General features: G+C 31.4%; 1 protein-coding gene across 2 annotated transcripts in view; it reads right to left on the bottom strand.

Moving 5' to 3' along the window:
- Positions 1 to 11,732, bottom strand: part of LOC134692032 (uncharacterized) — a 61,998-nt gene extending 50,266 nt beyond the window's left edge. The window contains exon 1 of one of the 2 annotated variants that reach the window (XM_063552379.1): positions 11,649 to 11,732. The gene's annotated coding sequence lies outside the window, so the exon portion shown is untranslated. The remainder of the gene's footprint in view (positions 1 to 11,648) is intronic. The other variant, XM_063552386.1, reaches the window with a different exon arrangement.
- Positions 11,733 to 20,602: the final 8,870 nt, after the last annotated feature.

Raw genomic sequence — 20,602 nt, forward strand, 5'->3', positions numbered from 1 at the left:
AATCCCATTTCATTTACTTTTTTGTTGTATTGCTGTAAAATTTAAGAATTAAAGTCATCTCAGTAAAAAAAGCTAGGATTTGCAATTCAGTCATAAAAGAGATAGGCATCTTTAATTTTATTAACTTCTTTTTCAAATCAACTTGGATTTTCATCAAACTATGCAGCTATCTTAGATATATATCAAGCTTACTGAATCCTATTTCATTTACTTTTTGTTGTATTGCTGTAAAATTTTAGAATTAATATCATCTCGGTAAAAAAAAGCTAGGATTTGCGATTTAGACAAAATAGAGATAGGCATCTTTAATTTTTTTAATAACTTTTTCAAATCAACTTGGATTGTCATCAAACTATGCAGCTATCTTAGATGTATATCAAGCTTACTGAATCCCATTTCATTTACTTTTTTGTTGTACTGTTGTAAAATTTAAGAATTAAAGTAATGTTGGTAAAAAAAGCTAGAATTTGCAATTCGGACAAAATAGAGATAGTACACTTTAATTTTTTTAGTAACTTTTTCAAATCAACTTGGATTTTGAACAAACTAGGCAGCTATTTTAGATACATATCAAGCTTCTTGAATCCAGGTTTATTTAGATTTTAGTTGTATTGCTGTAAAATTTAAGAATCACTGATTCTAGGTAAAAAAGCTAGGATTTGCAGTTTTTGACAAAATACAGATAGTACACTTTAATTTGTTCATAACTTTTTGAAATCAACTTAGATTTTCATCAAACTTTATAACTATCTTTGCAATATTCTTGCTAAATATCTTACTAAACCATAAGTTGCTTTTTAGTTAGGTGTATTTCTGTCAAATTTAAGAATTTAATTAATCTACATGTTGGTCAAAAAGCTTTGATATTAGAAATATATCTTTCTTTAAATAAAAATATTAAATATTTGTTTTAACCAAGAAAAGGTGTCTTTTTTAAGATTTCATATCTTTTTCAAATCAGCTTAAACAAAATAAACCCCTTTTTTGTAGTAAAACAAAAAATTAATATCATGAACTTTCATAACAATCCTTGAAAACCGTTTAAAAAAAGAAATGTGTTCCAAAGTTACAGTAAAAATTTATTTTAATCAAATCTTAAAAAAGTTTTTGTCAAATTTAATGACATGACACTATACATGATTTAATTACATCAGTACACCTGAGTTTTACAGGTAAAAAGAAAGCCCTACTTTTCTTAAACTCGTGTATTACTTATCAAGAGAATTAAAAAAGCCTTGCGATTTAGATTTAACAGGATGTTGTAACTTTGAATAAATGTTATTTAGAATTTAAAACTCTCTGGTAGATGTGATCTTTTTAATAAGTTTGCCCCAAGCAGAAGGTATTGCCTTATAAATCACCACAAATCAGAAGAACTATTTGAATAATTTATTTAATTTTTCTTTGCTTTTTGATTTAATTTATAGGATATATACATCAAAATAAAACATTAAAGGAATTATATAACTTATTTATATATACTTTTCCCAAAATTATGAGGAAAGATATATATCTAATATTGTAGCTTTTTGACCTACATGTAGACTAATTAAATTCTTAAATTTGACAGATATACACCAAACTAAATAACAACCTACGTTTCAGTAAGACTGATACATCACCAAGGTAGCTATATAGTTTGAATAAATCCAAGTTGACTTGAAAAAAATATTAAATAAAATTAAAGTGTACTATATATCTTTATTTTGTTTGAACTGCAAATTCTAGCTTTCTTGACCTAGATTAATTAAATTCTTAAATTTGACAGCAATTCAACAAAAAACAAAATAACCTGAGATTCAGTAAGCTTGATATATATCTAAGAGAGCTGCTTAGTTTGATGAAAATCCAAGTTGATTTGAAAAAGTTATTAGAAAATTTAAAGTGTACTATCTCTATTTTGTCCGAATTGCAAATCCTAGCTTTTTTTACCAACATTTCTTTAATTCTTAAATTTTACAGCAATACCATAAAAAAGTAAATGAAATAAGATTCAGTAAGCTTGATATATATCTAAGATAGCTGCATAGGTTGATGAAAATCCAAGTGATTTTGAAAAAGTTATAAGAAAATTTAAAGTGAACCTCTATTTTGTCCGAAATTGCAAATCCTAGCTTTTATACCAACTTTATTTTAATTCTTAAATTTTACAGCAATACAATAAAAAAGTAAATGAAATGGGATTCAGTAAGCTTGATATATATCTAAGATAGCTGCATAGTTTGATGAAAATCCAAGTTGATTTGAAAAAGTTATTAAAAAAATTAAAGATGCCTATCTCTATTTTGTCTGAATTGCAAATCCTAGCTTTTTTTTACCGAGATGACTTTAATTCTTAAATTTCATAGCTATACAACAAAAAAATAAATGAAATGGGATTCAGTAAGCTTGATATATATCTAAGATAGCTGCATAGTTTGATGAAAATCCAAGTTGATTTGGAAAAGTTATAAAAAAAATTAAAGATGCCTATCTCTATTTTGTCTGAATTGCACATCCTAGCTTTTTTTTACCGAGATGACTTTAATTCTTAAATTTTACAGCAATACAACAAAAAAGGAAATGAAATGAGATTCAGTAAGCTTGATTTATATTTAAGATAGCTGCATAGTTTGATGAAAATCCAAGTGATTTTGAAAAAGTTATTAAAAAAATTAAAGATGCCTATCTCTATTTTGTCCGAAATTGCAAATCCTAGCTTTTTTTACCAAGATGACTTTAATTCTTAAATTTCATAGCTAAACAACAAAAAAGTAAATGAAATGGGATTCAGTAAGCTTGATATATATCTTAGATAAGTGCATAGTTTGATGAAAATCCAAGTTGATTTGAAAAAGTTATTAGAAAATTTAAAGATGCCTATCTGAATTTATATAATAATTTTTATTTTTACCTATTGTAAAAAATTTTTTTTTTTATTTCACAGCCAGTAATCAAACTACCTAATTAGCTTGAATTTTGTAAGATTAATATTTAATTTAGTTAGATGGGCTTCTTTATACCAGTCAAAACTAAATTTGAAGGTCAAGACTAGTCGAGACAGGTCGAGACTGGTTCAGACTGAGTCGAGACTAGTCAAGACAGGTCGAGACAGGTCGAGCCTTGGTAAGACCATTTCAGACTTATTAAGTAAAGTCGAGACCTAGTCGAGTACACTTAAGTACAGTTAAGTCCAGTCGAGACAATGTCGAGACTAGTCGAGTAAAATGTGTGCTCGATTTTACTGGTCGAGCACAAAAACTGGTCAATTCAGACTCTGAGAAGTTTGTAGTGTTAGAAGTTACCACACACTAATGTAATGAAAAAAATGTGTTTTTATGGCATTTATAGGAAATAAATGTATGTGACAAATACTTTTGGCCGTGAACTGCATTCGAGAACGTACGTGTTTTATACTGTAAGACGCCTAATCTACCTACAAAATAGCTCTAAATGCTACTTTAGCTTACAAATATATATTATGTTCATTCTTTACATGTATATATAAAACGAAGATGTGATGTGTTTGGCATACTTACTATCTTAATACAGAAAAAGTATTTCGAAATCAGGACGAATATGACATTTGATTTCTATATCTAAAAATCAATGTATAGTCCTTAGATAAAACGAACGTACGAAGTTTTCTCCTAGATTCCCAAGAATTCAACTTGAGGGATCTTTCAAAAGGTCAAGTGAATTGGTAAACTTAACAATATTTTATTGTAAACAATGAGATGTCTTAATCTTTTTTAGAAAAACGACTGTACGTATGTTTTCAAAGACTTCAAATAAGATTTGTTTGTTTTCGAATTTTCTTACATTTTGTGACAGCTAAAATGGCTAATGATGTCGAAGAGTATCAAGATGTTTAGGCGACAAATAACTCGCAAAGAGATGCAATGATACAAAACGGTATAACTCGTAATGTTTGGTTGGGTTTTGATTTCTCCTTGCGATAAGAAAATTAGACAATATTTCAAATATGGAGAAGAGTCTATTTGCACTAACGAAAATTTGTCATATCTAGCGCGCATTTGCTATATTAATATATTATATATACTGAAATTCTAATCAGGCAAAAACAATCAGATGTGTTGAAAGAACGGCTGACAAATGTAATATCCTAACGCAATGTGATAGTGAATAGTTCTATATCAAATGTTTAAAAAATGAACCAATGCTTACTTCAAAACGGAGAGATAAGTAATTTCCCGTTTATTCGACTGAGTACGGATGAATTTACAACGAAAACCATAAATATACTCAAAACCTGTAAAAAAGCACAAGCAATTTAAAGATTCAAACAATTGGTACGTTTTGTTCATCGGCCTGCCAAGAAAAAGAATTTGTTGTGTTATGTTAACTACTTTTGAATTCAATATTGATTTGCTATGAGACACAAAATATGAACCAGATAAAACGAAATTTTAAGAATTAATGCACTTGTCAATCCTGTGGTCGATTAATAGGTTGATAGAGACACTTATAATTTGATAAACTACGTTATGTTGACCTTTTTAAAAATGTATGTTGATGGTTTAGTTTCGTTGATATTATTTGGCTAAATAAATGGAAGATATGGTTTGACACGATTTAGACAAGCGCGCCAACAACACCAAACAATACTTGTATAGGTCTGCGAGAGTTATAACAAGACATTTTTGTTACGCAAATGCATAAGTTATATATTGCTTACGAAAACATGACACGATAGTGTGTCATATATGTTCACGTGCATTAATGTCTGTCTGAAATATTGAAGAAACAGTTAGCCTTAAACCCAGGAAAATGTATGTAGAAAGTGAGGAATATGTCAGTTATTATCCATTCTATTAGTTTGATGTGTTTGAGATTTTGATTTTGCCATTTATTTGGTTATGGACTTTCCATTTTGAATTTTCCTTGGAGTTCGTTATTTATTTGATTTACTTAATGTTATGTATTTTATAAAAGAAAATATTCTTTAAAAACTCATCTTTGGTCAACAATTGCATAAGAGATGTAAGAATTAAAGAAACTAAGTATAATTGCTAAATATTAGTAACTATAGCTAAGTACGAACAGTGTCAAAAAGGCGGACAAAAAAAGGACGTGACGAGAAAATCATTTCATATATGTTCTGGTACAAATGTACGTACATTTGATGAAATAGTAGTCATAATGCCCTTACCTTACTTTAAAGTTTGCATCGCAAGTGAAAGTTAATTGGAGGACGTGTTTTTTCAACAGACTGTCGGCATCCCAATGGGAACAAACTTTGGCCCTCTACTTGCCGACTTGTGTCTTTATTATTATGAGGCTGACTTCATGCAGGAACTTCTTTGGAAGAAGGATAAGAAGTTAGCAATATCCTTTAACTCTACTTTCCGCTATATAGATGACGTTCTTTCACTAAACAATTCAAAATTTGGTACCCATCGAATTGGAGATAAACGATACTACAGATACAGTTAAGTCGGCTTCATATCTTGACTTACATCTAGAAATTGACAATGAGGGTCGGTTGAAGACAAAACTTTACGACAAAAGAGATAATTTCAGCTTTCCAATTGTGAACTTTCCATTTTTAAGTAGCAACATTCCAGCAGCACCTGCATACGGGGTATATAGCTCCCAATTGATACGATATTCCCGTGCTGGCATTTCCTATCATGATTTTCTTGATAGAGGGTTACTGCTCACAAGGAAGCTATTAAACCAAGAGTTCCAAATGGTGAAGTTGAAATCATCCCTTCGTAAATTTTACGGACGCCATCACGAGTTGGTTGACCGTTATGGACTAACCGTTTCACAAATGATATCGGATATGTTCCTTACGTCGTAACTACAATCCCCTTTCATGAATGTGACCTACCGAATTAGACTATTTACCGGATTTGTAATTACATAAGCAACACGATGGGTGCCACATGTGGAGCAGGATCTGCTTACCCTTCCGGAGCACTTGAGATCACCCTAGTTTTTGGTGGGGTTCCTGTTGTTTATTCTTTAGTTTTCTATGTTGTTTCGTGTGTACTATTGTTTTTCTGTTTGTCTTTTTCATTTTTAGCCATGGCGTTGTCAGTCTGTTTTCGATTTATGAGTTGGACTGTCCCTTTGGTATCTTTCGTCCCTCTTTTATTGAATACAAGTCAAAAACTGTGTTCTTATACTTACTTTATAAGTACAACATGAGGTTATCATAAAGAGGAAAATGTCAACAAAACTTGCTTGTTTTTTCAAAAATGTAACGTTTGTTGATGCACTGGTCAGGGAATTCTAAATAAATTCAAACGTTTTACTTGATAGTACTTTGATCCATCTATTATACCTTATTCCAGATTATGCTGTAAGATAATCATATTGTATATAAATTTCAACCTAGTAATTAAATTTTGGCCTACTTTACTTCCGAAAAGGCATTATATACTCCATCATAATTTCAAGTATATTAAACAGTTAAAGGGATATTAGCTGTCAACTCGATATGTTTACAAGTTTGACTTAACTCTCCTACTTGATTTATAACATACTATAACGTTTATATTAATTACTAATCAAAATGTCTAACAGAATCAATTAGCAATGCATGAACTAGTTATTAATCGTTTAAATGTATCCGCGTTTCGAGCATTTGTTTGACTATACGCCGTCTATTCAACATTGAGATGATGTCCGAAAAATCCCGATTGCCATATGACTTATTGTTAACTTTGAATGGTTTTACATTTGATTTTTAGTGGCCCTTTATAGCTTGCTGTTCGAAGTGAGCCAAGGCTCCATGTTCAAGACCGTACTTTGACCTCTAATGGTTTCCTTTTATAAATTATGACTTGGATGAAGAGTTATCTCATTTGCTGCACTCGTACCACATCTTCCTATACATTGAAGCTATGAATATGAATATATATACAAATTTAAATTTTGAGAGAAGTAAAACGTTTTTTTTAGGTATATTTGATTTCATGTCATATATTAAGAAAAAAATAATCATTGTTTCACATACATAACATGTTTTTTTTTTACAGATTTCTTAAACCTAATAGCACGTCCCAGTGTCTAGTCTGTTTAAACTTCAATGTTGTCATTCTTTTTATTTGCTTAAATGAACACACAAAACATAAGCCTAACCCATTGCGAGCTAAGGGTCAAACTTATTATATAATAAGGTCGCAAACATACGGGTTCAACTGTTAAAACCTTTTTATAAAGCAGTAAGTGATATGATTAATTTAATCTTAACTCAATTGCACTTAAAAAAAACACAGTATGTAAAAAGTAAAGAGATGTGGCATGATTGTCAATAACTTCTTGTATGTCACTTTATACAATAAGCTTTATAAAAAAAAAACTGTATAGTTAGTTTAAAAAGGCCTCGACATAACAATAAAAATGTGCTTAACGAGCACAAAATTTTAATTTACCCGTTAACATATCTGGTTTTTTTTTTTGTGAATTCATATAACAGATCTTGTTTGTATAGTGTTGATACGTTTAATCGCGGTGTTCATTATTAACTGATTTTAGAAAGTTTAATATAAACACACAAACTGTTAATATATTTTAGCTTTATCGATTTCATATGTAAACTAGTAGCAGTACATAGGGCATTGCATGCGTAGAGGCCAGTCGAAAGCTTTGGTATCAGTTTATGAAATATAAAATTGGTAAAAACAAAGTCTTTTCAATACAAAAGCAAGGTTTATCTTTAAGTGATTAGTTTTTTACTTGTTTTGGTAATTCCTTTTTTTTATCATTCTAGGGAATCGTTATGTAAAATCAATAAAGTAATCTTGATAGTGGTTATTCAAGAAACATGTATTTTTACACGGGAATATGTATATTTCTTATTTGTTGATAAGGTCACAATGCATAGAATTGTGTACAGTATTTAAGGGGAGTAAGTCAGGGTGTGGTTTTCGCTGTACTTATACAGCACCTCCTTGCTTGCATATGTCACCAAATTTTGATAGGTATAAGAGGATAATGACTGCAGATAAGGGAATTTTAAGTATTTTTTAAGGTTTGATTTCATTTTTAAAAGGTGCAATACCCCCGAATCATGGTAAGTCACATCCGGTTGTTTGCGAAAATAGGTCGAAAAAAATACTCCCTTGAATTTGACAGTTGAAGGTATTTAATCCTACATTTTATTGCAGTAAAACATGTCTGTTTCATTAACATATGTTTTAAGTATTTCAAAGCACCATATTTTTTTAAATTTTATTTGGGGTTTCTATAGAATACTATATAAACTTGAGGTTACATGGTTACTAAGCTGTACACAGGTTAAATAAGGGATGTAATTTGATTGGTTAACTTCCAGTGATGGTTAATTTCTTATATATACAATGAAATGTTATGTGAAATGTTTTCTATAGTACTGGACAGAATAAAACTTTACTCATGCCAAGTATTTCTTTATTTGAAACACAGATAAATTCTGCACAATATTTTGAAAAGTGCATATCTAACAAAGACTAATAGGGGAAAATCAATGGTGGTATTACTTCAAAACATTAATACTAAGTATATAAAAAAAAACACATGTATGTATTATTAACTGTTTGATACTAGTATAACTATATAAATGTACATGTATTACCCATCCGTAAGCATTCGATTCTGTACCGTCGAATTGCTTCACTTTCGAAATTATTTCAGTTCAGATATGAGAAAGAAGCTGAACCAAAACATATGAATTATGTGCAAATATAATCGGAGTCAAGATGTCTTTTTGGGTTAGGACTTTGCTCATATTCGTCGTAACGAAAAAAAATACGAAAAGGACGATGTCAGATCAATACACCAATCATATCGTTTTTTTATGACCCGGAAGATTTGGACTATGAATAAAGCACTACGACAATAAATTTTAAAAGCTATAAAAACCATTTGTCAATCCGTCTATGTAACCTTTTGTATTTCTGTGTGATTATTTAATTTTATTGCTACATGTAGAATGCATGGTTGTATTATAGAAAACCACCTAAATGATAACATTCAAGTTAATCCGTCGGACATAAATCCTTTTCTACAGATACTGTGTTAATATACGTGAGAATCTTGTTTAGTAGGCAGTTTATGTTTTAAAACTGTTACTGCAATGACCTTTCTATTCAAGTTTAAAGTAATTGGTTTTCGATGAGATATTCTATCTAGAAAAACTACCGTTTTTATATAACCCAGAAGATGGACAGCTTTGAAAAAATATAAATCAACTTAACATGCTAAAGACAATATAGTTTATGTTCTAAAGTGACAATTTGTAAACCCGGCTATCTAATCTTTCTCATCATAGAATGTGTGTCGTATTGGAAACAACATAGACGATAATACGTTAATCTGTTGGAGATAGATTCTTTTTCCTTTTCTTATGTACTTATGAATGTTATTTAGTAGGCAGTTTATGTTTTAAAACTGTTACTGGCAGGACTTTTCTATTCAAGTTTAAAGTAATTGGTATTCTTTGCGATATTCTATCTGGAAAAACTACCGGTTTTATTTAACCCAGAAAATGGACAGCTTTGGAAAGAGATATAAATCAACTTTAGCTACTAGTATTTATATAATATAGACAATATAGTGTATGTGCTATAGTGACAATTTTTAAACCCGTCTGTGTAATCTATTACGTTTCTATGTATGTTTGTCGTAATTGAACCAACTTGACAATTACATATTAATTCGTTTGGCAAAAATATTTTTCTATAAATACTTTTTTATATACTTCTAAACGGTATTTAGTATATGTTTTAAATCTGGTACTGTCAGGACTTTGCTACTTAAGTTGAAATCTATTGGCATTCCGTCTTTGAGTTCCTATAGCTAGAAAAACTCCCGTTTATATAATGTGTAACCCGGAAGATGTGGACAACATTGAATTATATTACATCAAAGTCAGACAGTACATTTTAGTTGTTTATACTTTAGTTACAATTTTTAGAGTTGTCTATCCCACCTTTTACATTTATGTGTGATTAATTAATTGTGTTGTTAACATGTATGTTGGTCGTTTTGAAACCGTCTTGAAGATTACGAGTTGATCTGTTGGTAACTTTGGATCTTTTTCTCTATACGCTGTTTCGTATACTTTTGAATTATTGTTTGTCAGTTAAGGTTTTAGGTTGTAATAACCGGACCTTGTTAATACAGTTGAGAGTTTTAGTATTCCGTTTCTGTGATTGAATTGTTTTAACCGGTAAGAAAGTTCGCGGGTTAATGTAATTTACGACTCTTACTGATAAAAATATCGTTCATTTTAAGAATTGAATGCTTCATTTTGTAAATTAATTGTGGTGTAAAAGCGTTGACCGAAGTACATTTTGTATGAAACGCGGAAGCGCTTCATTCTAAAAATGTACGCACGGTCAACGCTTTTACATCCCTATAAAGTTACAAAAAGAAGCATTCAATACTTATAATTACATTTTTTAGCTAGGATCATGAAAACACGATTTTTATCAAGTTTTATTTAATTCACCTGTGCACTTTATTGTGGGACTTCTTGTCATCATGAATGATACATTTTATTGTCTAATGCAATTGCTTACGGAATAACATGTGATGTGCAGTTACAACTGTAGCCAATCAGAATAACGTATTATAATGAAACATACATCTAATGTAATTATTCTTCGTTGCAATATTGTATACCTATGTCTTTGTATAGTACATGCGTATTTTTTTTTGACAACATGGATAAAGATGCAATTGTTCGAGAAAAACGTATTATATCTATAGACGGTTTGATATCATAATAGACTATAGACTTTATCAACAAAGCTTTCCGTATCACATTAAGTCAAGGAAAATGGTATACATAGACAGTTCTGACACGTGAGCAAATGCACAAGTGAGCAAATCTGAAAGTTGTTGGCAAAATTATGCGTAGAAATTACATTTGTAACTCGTAATTAGGAAAACACATGTTCTTCTTCTTTTATTTCTTATTCAGACTTGTGTAAGAGAGCGGACACAAACATCGTTAGGTAGTCAAACTCGTAAGTTTGAATAAACCGACATCGCCATAGCCCCGAAGAAGTCAACGAAAATTAAACCAATATAAAAATAAGAAAGATTGTATGATTGTCAATGAAACAACTCTCCATCAGCGACCAAATGCCGTGCAAGTTAACAAGTTCACAAAATACTACAAAAAAGACAGAACGAAACTTCCAAAAACTGGTGTTGATTTCAGGTACTCAGGACTATGTTTTTCTTATCTATTTCTAGCTTTAGCAATGAAGAAAATTATTGTTTCAATGTGATAATTTCTGCTGAAAGCGGACAAGCTTATTTAGACTATTTTACACTCGGATGGAATTATCATTAAACAAAATAAAGCAAATAAGATAATCAAAACAAAAAACAAACAAAAAAATCTTAACAACAGAAAACAAAACTTCCAGAAATAGCAATGAATAAACACAAACATATATTGAAATTAATATATGTTATATAAACACATGGCTATACATTTTGTATAATTGTTTTTATCTAGATCGGTAATAATACGCTGATGTTTCGATACCTGCTACCACATTAATTTTACGGATTTTACAAAAACGTTAAAAAACTTTGTATTTTGTAAATAATATTAGTCCTTCCATAATATTTATACGACAAAATGTACTAGACAAAAAGCCTTAAAAAAATTCATATTCGATATTCAATATATAATTTACCAAATCCTGAAGGGAAAATAAAATTGAATTGTTGTCAAAACGCACTTTAAAATTAAGTCCGTTACCCTAGTCGAACTGATAAAGGGGTCTCATCAAATCAAATGTGTAAGTCAATACACAGATAACAATTATATTTCTTTACTTTAATGGATAGCCATTTGTCAGGCTACCAAATTGATTAATAACATTTCATGGCGATATAGGCATGTTGATTTCAAATTATTATATACTGCTTTTCATCACGCATTGGACCATACTTTTCACTTATGCAGTGTACTAATAAAAAATCCGATGTGATAGTAGGTAAAATTTACGGAGCCCCTTTAGTGCCTTTGGAAATATATTTTGCTTGCGGTAGATGTCAAACTAATGTAAACCAGTTTAGTTAATATAAACTGCCTTTCACCATGCCTTTCACTTTTGCAGCGTAGAATTCCGACGTGGTAGTCAGGAAAATGTTAGGAGCCCTTTCAGTGCCATAAAAAGTTGATCCACCTTTTAAACTAATGCCAACCAGCTTTAAAAAACGTGGACACGATATTGAAGCTCATCGCACGACTTTCAAGGGGGTGCGCCTGACATTTCAATTGTATAGTGAATGACTTAAAAAGAGACATTTTTGACTTTAAACTTATGCGCATGCTTTCAAAACTGTAACGAATGCACAAAACAATCGTAAAGAAAAACTTCGTTTTGTGTTAGCCATGAAGGATGGAGCTCCATACTTAAATAATGAGTGTCAAGAAACATAAGGAATTTGCTTGCAGTTACTTAACATATATTCATAGGCAATTGATAAAAATTGAAAATATTTGTTACACATCTCCTCGATCGAAGTGTTTGTGCAAAATAATAATTATTTAAATTATGGAAATGGTTATAAACAAAATATGAACAGCTACATGTAACAACAGTCTATGGCAAACTTTACCTAAAGACGTTTAACCAAATTATAAAGATAAAATGAGGTGTGAGCGCAAATTAGTGAACTAACGGTATTCACCAGACGCCACACAACGTAGTTGTAAAAAATTATAGGTCACATACGATCTTCTACAATGAGCCAGAACTATACTGTATAGTAAGCTATTTAAGGCTACCCACACTTCATAACAACATATAAATTACTTCAAAGTAGATACATGTTAGCCGATATTTATGTACAAAACAATAAACGGAAAGAAAAAATGAAAGACATCCACCGACGACAACCGCAGAATTAATCTTCGAGGTATGGACAAGCACAGTAATGACGTGGTTTGGTCAAACATAGTTATGGTCACTAATACTTCCCGTAGATATGTAGGAATAGGGTATTATCAATTTATAATTACGAAATGTGAAGAAAAATCAGTTCAAAAGAGCTTGACTTAATTGATCGACGCGACAAACAACAAGTAAAAAATGTAGCAGTCAAGAACACTTCCATTCCTGGCAACAGAAGATAGGCTCCAAACTTAAGACAGACCCACACATAGCCGGGTTAAACATGCCTGCAAGCGCTCGACTCTTCCATAACTTAGGACAGAGGATTTTGTTGTATGCAATTACATATATTGATATTTCAAGTAAATGCAGGTCTCTTTCGTTATTGGTCGTCCCAATCAAGCGAATGCAATTATCTTTGTAGTAATTTTTCATTTCCGTGGTGCTAAATTTCTAACTCAGGAATTTATCACGTTTAAAAAATAGAAACATGTTGATCTTATATGTATCACCAGAGCTACAATTGAAAACATAATTGGATTGCGTGTGCATATCTCACTACTTACATGCATACAAGTCCTCCTTTAGTTAGTAGATATCCAATATGGATTTTGACGATTAATGAAGTTGAAGTTGAAAGCATTTATTTCTTATACTGAATGCCTGGTTTTAAGTTACATTTGTGAAGTATTTTGCTATTAATATCCTAGTTTAGACGTAATATTTAATTTTGTACTTAAATGACTTTGACTCAAACCATGCAAAACACAACATGCAAATCTCTTTCTCCGGCAATTGCTATTTTTTTAGTAATGATCAAATGTCCCACTTCCTTGTTGACAGGATGCCGTAAAGAAGCATGAAGTCCAAGGTCATTTAAAAGGATACCGTAAAGTAGCATGAAGGTCGTTTCAAACAAGATTCAGTTAACAAATCAAATATATTCTATCAGAAGGTGATTTTTAAGGGAATAAAAGAGAAGTTCAATCAGCAACATCATAACAAATACAAAAAAATGTGTACAGTTCATTTAATGGTATTTCAAATATTCATAACAACCTGATCATCTTAATAAATATATTGTTGTCTGTTCTACGTCTATTGGCAAATATTTAATACATGATATCGAAATCTGGGAGGTAAAATTTTACCGCGAGCAATTCTATTTCCCAGCCTTTTAAGTCAAATGGTTGTTCCCTTATTGTCCTTTTTTACGACATAGGCTAGCGAAACAAAAGAATATCAGTTTTGTTTTCGTTATAATAAACACGTTTATAAATCTATACAAGCATAAACAGTATATATGTATATAAATCTGCATAAGCACAACAAGCAATTTTAGTTTCAATTCCTAATAATTTGATCTTTTCAATAATGTATACTATAGACTGATAAATATGTCTCAACTCGGGTCGATACAGAGCGTACATGTTGGTATCAAACAAGGTGACAGCACTCGTTTATCTATTTATAATACACAGATCTACTTTCCTCAATTTTCAGAAAGAAAGATTCACATGAAGGAGGAAACAACATTCTGAGTTTGATCAACATAGTTGTCAGTATAGCGAGAGCCGGTTTGGATCCAGACATGATCGCCGCCATTAACATGTGTTAATACATTTCTTGTTATTGCCAGAGTACTAATATCTGGTGATCCTAAAGCCATAAGTTGTCTGCCCTTAATCACATTATCTACCCTTAGCTCTGTGTGAGTATTTTTGCTATTGTACGAGTTAACAGTCCAAGAAAACATGTATATTCCAGACCGAGGTGCAATGAAAGTACCGTCGCCTGTATTGAAATTGTCTCCAACATCAACATGTTTGACATTGAACTTGACGATTGAATTTTTATTTAATGTAACATCTCCTGTTAACTCGACATAGAACAGTAGACGTTGACTGTGCGGATCTGGATCTTGAAGGAAAAGATAACTGCATTCTATAATAGGACACACACAAAAAACGAGATTTAGCATTAATACTGTTTTCCTTTTATTAATATAAAAAAAATCGGGTGGTAAAAGTATGACTGACTGTGTATGTTGCAATTATATTGTTTGTTTTTATGGTGCTTTCCTTCCTTAGCACGGATTTGTCGTTGTTATTTTTTCTTAAATTTATTCGAAATTTGATTGCCCTTTTTTAGTTCTCCTGCCTATTCTGAACAGCCCAACATATATAAATCAAAGTACTAAAGTACTGAACATCGGATGACCGCAAGTTCTTGTGAATGGTCAAAAGCACATGTCACAGAAAATTATCACATCTCTATACCTGAAACTGGGGTTAATGTACAGAGAAATATTTTTTCTGAATCAAGTTCGTGTCAGTGGCGGATGCAGAAATTTTCATAAATTTGGGGCCATTGACTGCCTAAAGGGGGTTCGTTCCGGGCCTACTTAAGTGATTCCCTATATAATCACACACATTTTTCCAAAAAGGGTAGGGCCTGGTCCTCTGCCCCCCCCCCCCCTAAATACGCCTCTGTGTGCGTTGATGATGAATAGATTACAGGAAATTCAACCGCACCGTAATAACTATTATTGTATAGTGATACAAATCAGTATACCTTGGACTATTATACGAATTTATACTGCACTCGTTCTATTTGAGCAGTCAAAATGCGTTGACTGTATATTTCTATGTCATATACAGTCACTGACCCGATATCACTTTTCCTCATGAATATTCAAATAGAAGTAACCAAAAATATATTTAATTATTCATACTACCTCTTCAACCTTTTCTTGTTTCTAATGTATACAACGACGCGTGGAACGACTCAAACTTGTTTGTTTTACAATTTTTAGAAAAAACATATTTAACTTGTTAATATTTTTTGTTTTCAACCTATAACAGGTCGGGACCACTACCTTAAATGGAAATGCATAAACTAGCATACTTATGTTCTCGCACATGTAATTGTTTATTTACATGTGACGCAATTTATTTTTACCTAGGTTTTTTACCAATCCGCTAAATGAGTCACAATGCATGATGGACTACTACGTGTTTACAATCAACCAAGAACACGTGTTATTTACTGAATTACAACACATTTTTTCGTGCAGTGCGGGATTCACAATTTCGCTTAGTTTTTCATTTTGTGTATCCTCATTTATAGTTCGTAATATAAAGTATTACTTCCATGCTCAGATTAACGAAGAGTTGTGTCTATGCGAAGAAAAAAGAGTTTGAATTACCCGATATATAGTCATTAACATGTTTGATGATGGCACAGAGATTTTATGTATTTGTCCACCAGACAGCAACGAAACAACAGCGAAAACACACAATTACCCATGAGACAAACTTACTAGTATAAAGTTAGCCGTCGATAACAGCTGTTGTTGTAGACTTGCTACAATTCCCTTTCTATTATTTTTCTCTTACTAATTTACACGTTTACTGATAAGTGCCAGCCTATTGATTGTCCTTGGAGAAACTTTACAAGTCCCTTCCTCTTGCACATGTCAGTATAATTGTAATCTCCTAATTATAGCAGTAAGACTATTAAAGGGGCAAAAATGAAAAGAAAAAAAAAGAAAAACATAATTAGGAAGGGACATGTAGCAAGTCTACCGGTGCTGCTATTCACGAGTACAGCAATGTTCGATTAGATAAATAAAGGCAAATGTAAGATCCTTGAATTTTGTGTTCGTAAAAAAGGCGAAGAAAGATTTACATACATGGCAGTGTTAACAAAATCTATAAGTATTTTTTTGTGTTTAACATTTCAGTATATGGGACTATCAAACTTCCTTTTGTTTTGAAGGTAGTGAAGTCAGCAACTGTAGTTTCAGTTTGTTCGTTTTTAACAGGCTCGGACATTTGCCGAACTGAATAAAACCATTTCAGCTGATTTCTTATACCTGCAAAGTAAAACTTTGATTGGCTTGCTTGCTTTGTTTGTATGGTTGTTTATATAAGCTTTCAAAATAACATTAACATCTTTAAACAATATATATATAGGCATAGTTTAACTTGTATGATTTATATTTTGTACAATATACAAACAAAGTAAGCAAGCTAACACAAGTTTTGCTCTACATGCATTAGGAAATAAGCTGTAATGATTTTATCCATATGTGTGTGCGACAAGATGGAAAATTTGATATGTTTTTTTTGAAAATTGCAGCGTTGGATCTATAATAAAACAAGAAGATGTGGTATGATTGCCTATGAAACAGCTGTCTACAACAGACCAAAATGACACAGAAAATAACATTTATAGACCACCGTACGGCCTTCAACAATGAGCAAAGCCCAAACCGGCTAGTCAGCTATAAAAGATCCCGATATGACAATGTAAAATAATTCAAACGAGAAAACTAACGGCCTTAATTATATAAAAAAAAATGAACGAAAAACAAATATTTAACACTTAAACAAACGACAACCAATGAAATACAGGCTCCTATACAATATAATTTGTTTTGATAGAATAAATTTCTTGTCCTTTCATATATTTAATTTGGCCGTTTTTTGTTGTTTTTTGTTGTTGTTTGGATTGTTTTACACAAGTAATTGTTTGGGTCATTAATAGCTTACTTTACTAAATTATGTCTTTGTTGGAAAGATGTCTCATTTGGCACTCATACCTCATCTTCTTATTTCTATATACAAAGCACGTTTTAGAAAGAAAAAAAATAGGTAATATGGTACCCACTATGATCCAGAGACTTTTAACATTTGGAAATATTTTACATATGTCAACAGGACAGCAGCCGAACGATAACAACCTCTGAAGTATATTTTGTGATAAAATGAGCAACACAACTAATGTTGCTCATTTTATCCCCACTAATTCCACGTGTTTTAAGTAGTAGTTTACTCGAAGTAGCCGACAATGCATTGTAGTTTATTGAATCGATTGGTCAGTTTTACAAGGCCATATTGGCCTTGTGTTTTGGAAATTACAATGCAAATATATTCTGACGTCAGAAAATCTAGAGTTCTCGACCTGTATAAATCATTCTGATTTATGCTTATTGCTGATTTTTTATTCCATATTCAAACGAATTCGTTCACCATCGATTGCGAGTTTCAACAGGTAATTAATGTAAAGGAGTAGGTCCGGTAAGGACCGATTTTGGCCCCAAATTTCAGGTTCATCTGACAAAAGATTTTGACCACTTTTTAAACACTTAAGTGTCTATTTCATTTGAATCAATGAGTTTATGTGAAAGATTTGAACTGATTAAGTCATAAAAAATGATCCGATTCAAGCTCAAATATGAAAAATCAACCAAATATGCCGAAAAATGTCACTTTTTGTGTGTTTTTTGTCATAAATGAAAGTGGCCGCATCCGTGTTCATCCTAAACCTTTATATATGTTATGTATTATCATAAAATACAACTTCGATTTCAATATTAAGGATGAACACGAATGCGGCCACTTTCGTTTTACACGAAAACCGTCTAAAATTTAACTAAAATGCTAGAATTGTGAAGAATTCCGTAATTTAACATGACTTTAAGGTGCCAGTACCCGATAAATGTTCATTGTATAGTCAAAAATAGCCCATATTTATGTAGCAGAAGCACTCTATTGTTTAAAAAATAAATAAAAGTTTACATTTTATCAATTTTGTAAAACTGCTATATTTTGGGGCCAAAAATGGCTCTTACTGGACCTACTCCTTTCATCGTGTTGTATATTTCTCCGCTTGTATGATATAAGGCCTTATAAAGGGGGGATTTTCCCACTATTTAAATCAAATGAACAACATTAACACATTAAACAATTATAGTTAAAAATGTTTCTTTTTAGATTGCAGTATAAAGACAATAATAGTGCATTGACTTGACATATCAACGATATAAGGATTCGGCCCGAAACGGGGAAATAGCTCGGCGTAACCTCGCATTTCCCCGTTTCCAGGCCTCATCCTTATATCATTGATAACATGGATATCATAAAAAAACGATTTTTTTCTAAAAGATTGGATATGAGAAGCCATTCATATTTTCCCGCAAAAACAATTACAGAGTAACCGGTCCTTCCCGGGAGTGTCGTAAAACGTTATTGTAATTTGAGATATTCTTCCGCAAGCTTTCACACAATTTTTCGGTATAGATATTATCAATGATTTTTCACTTTTTTATGACTTACTTGACTTAATCCACTTCGTCCCAAGGGGGACATATTTAGGGCGACTACAGTTTAGATATAATTATATCTAACGACAAAACATTTTCATATATTTAATTTGTGTTTAAACAAAAATGTTTATAGGAGTATCCATTGATTTTTTTTTTTAAACAAGGCTAGCGATAAGTAATGCTATTTTGCACTAGATACTGTCCGCGGATCTTTAATTTTTATAGATCGGCTGAAAACCCAAAACTAATTTACATAATGGAAATTTAGGCAATAGCAATACATCGGAAGGACCTCACGGTCATCTCGATGTAAAAATGAAAAAAAATATGCTACATGCATATTAACTTACGTAAAAAAAAGTTAGTGAAAATATCAGTCATATTTTCCATTTCTTTTTCAAAAACATAAATCCTCTTTTCCAGGTTATCTAATCGATTTTCCACTAATGTTCCGTTAATAATTGAATTAGAAAATGCTCCTCGTAAACATAAAATTTCCAGACAAATAGAAATTCAAAATTTTATAGCCATCATGCCACTTCTTCAAGCGTTTTACTTTTTGTGCGTATTTCAATGTACAAATGTATCATGTACAATTCCTACTTTTTTTATTGCTACAATTTACATGTCAGTAGGAATTACGCCTGAATCTTTCTATGATACTGAAAGTTGCTAGCTTAACACATTTTTCTGAGGCGCACGTGTAACTTGCCATGATTAGTACTGTGACATTATATTTGATGCATTCCTACTTTCTCCGTGTGTAACAAGATTACCACTACAAAACCATGCTACGTATTTTTCATTGAATTGATTTTTATTATAAAATATTATTTATACAACAGTGTTTGATGTAATTTTTCCTTTGATCTTCCATTTTTTTTTTAGAGAAGTGCAGTTAACTTAACTGAATTCTTTTTTAGTTATTGCGTTTTCCAATCTTGTCTTTAACTGTTATCATAGGAAAAACAAACTAAAGGCTATAAAGAACCAGTGTCGCTCACCTTGGTCTATGTGAATATTAAACAAAAGGACGCAGATGGATTCATGAGAAAATTGTGTTTTGGTGATGGTGATGTGTTTGTACATCTTACTTTCCTGAACATTCTTGCTGCTTATAATTATCTTTACTATAATGAACTTTGCTTAGTAGTTTCAGACATTTCAGAGAAGATATTTGTAAAAGATTACTAACATTTACGAAAAATGGTTAAAAATTTACTATAAAGGGCAATAACTCCCAAAGGGGTCAACTAAATAAAATGGGTTGTCCGACTCATCTGTAAATTTCAAGGCAGATAGATCCTGACCGGATAAACAATTTACCTAAGGTCAGATTTGCTTTAAATGCTTTGGTTTTTGAGTTATAAGCCAAAAACTGAATTTTACCCCTATGTTCTATTTTAAGCCGTGGCGGCCATCTTGGTTGGTTGGATGGGTCACTCCACACATTTTTTAAACCAGATACCCAAATGATGATTTTGGCCAAGTTTGGTTTAATTTGGCCCCGTAGTTTCAGGGGAGAAGATTTTTGTAAAAAAATACTAAAATTTACGAAAATTGTTTAAAAATTGATAAAATTCGATACCATAAATTACTTAAAACTTTTACTAAATTCTTTCATAGATACAAAGAT

Source organism: Mytilus trossulus, chromosome 12, assembly GCF_036588685.1.
Source record: "Mytilus trossulus isolate FHL-02 chromosome 12, PNRI_Mtr1.1.1.hap1, whole genome shotgun sequence".
Classification (NCBI taxonomy): domain Eukaryota; kingdom Metazoa; phylum Mollusca; class Bivalvia; order Mytilida; family Mytilidae; genus Mytilus; species Mytilus trossulus.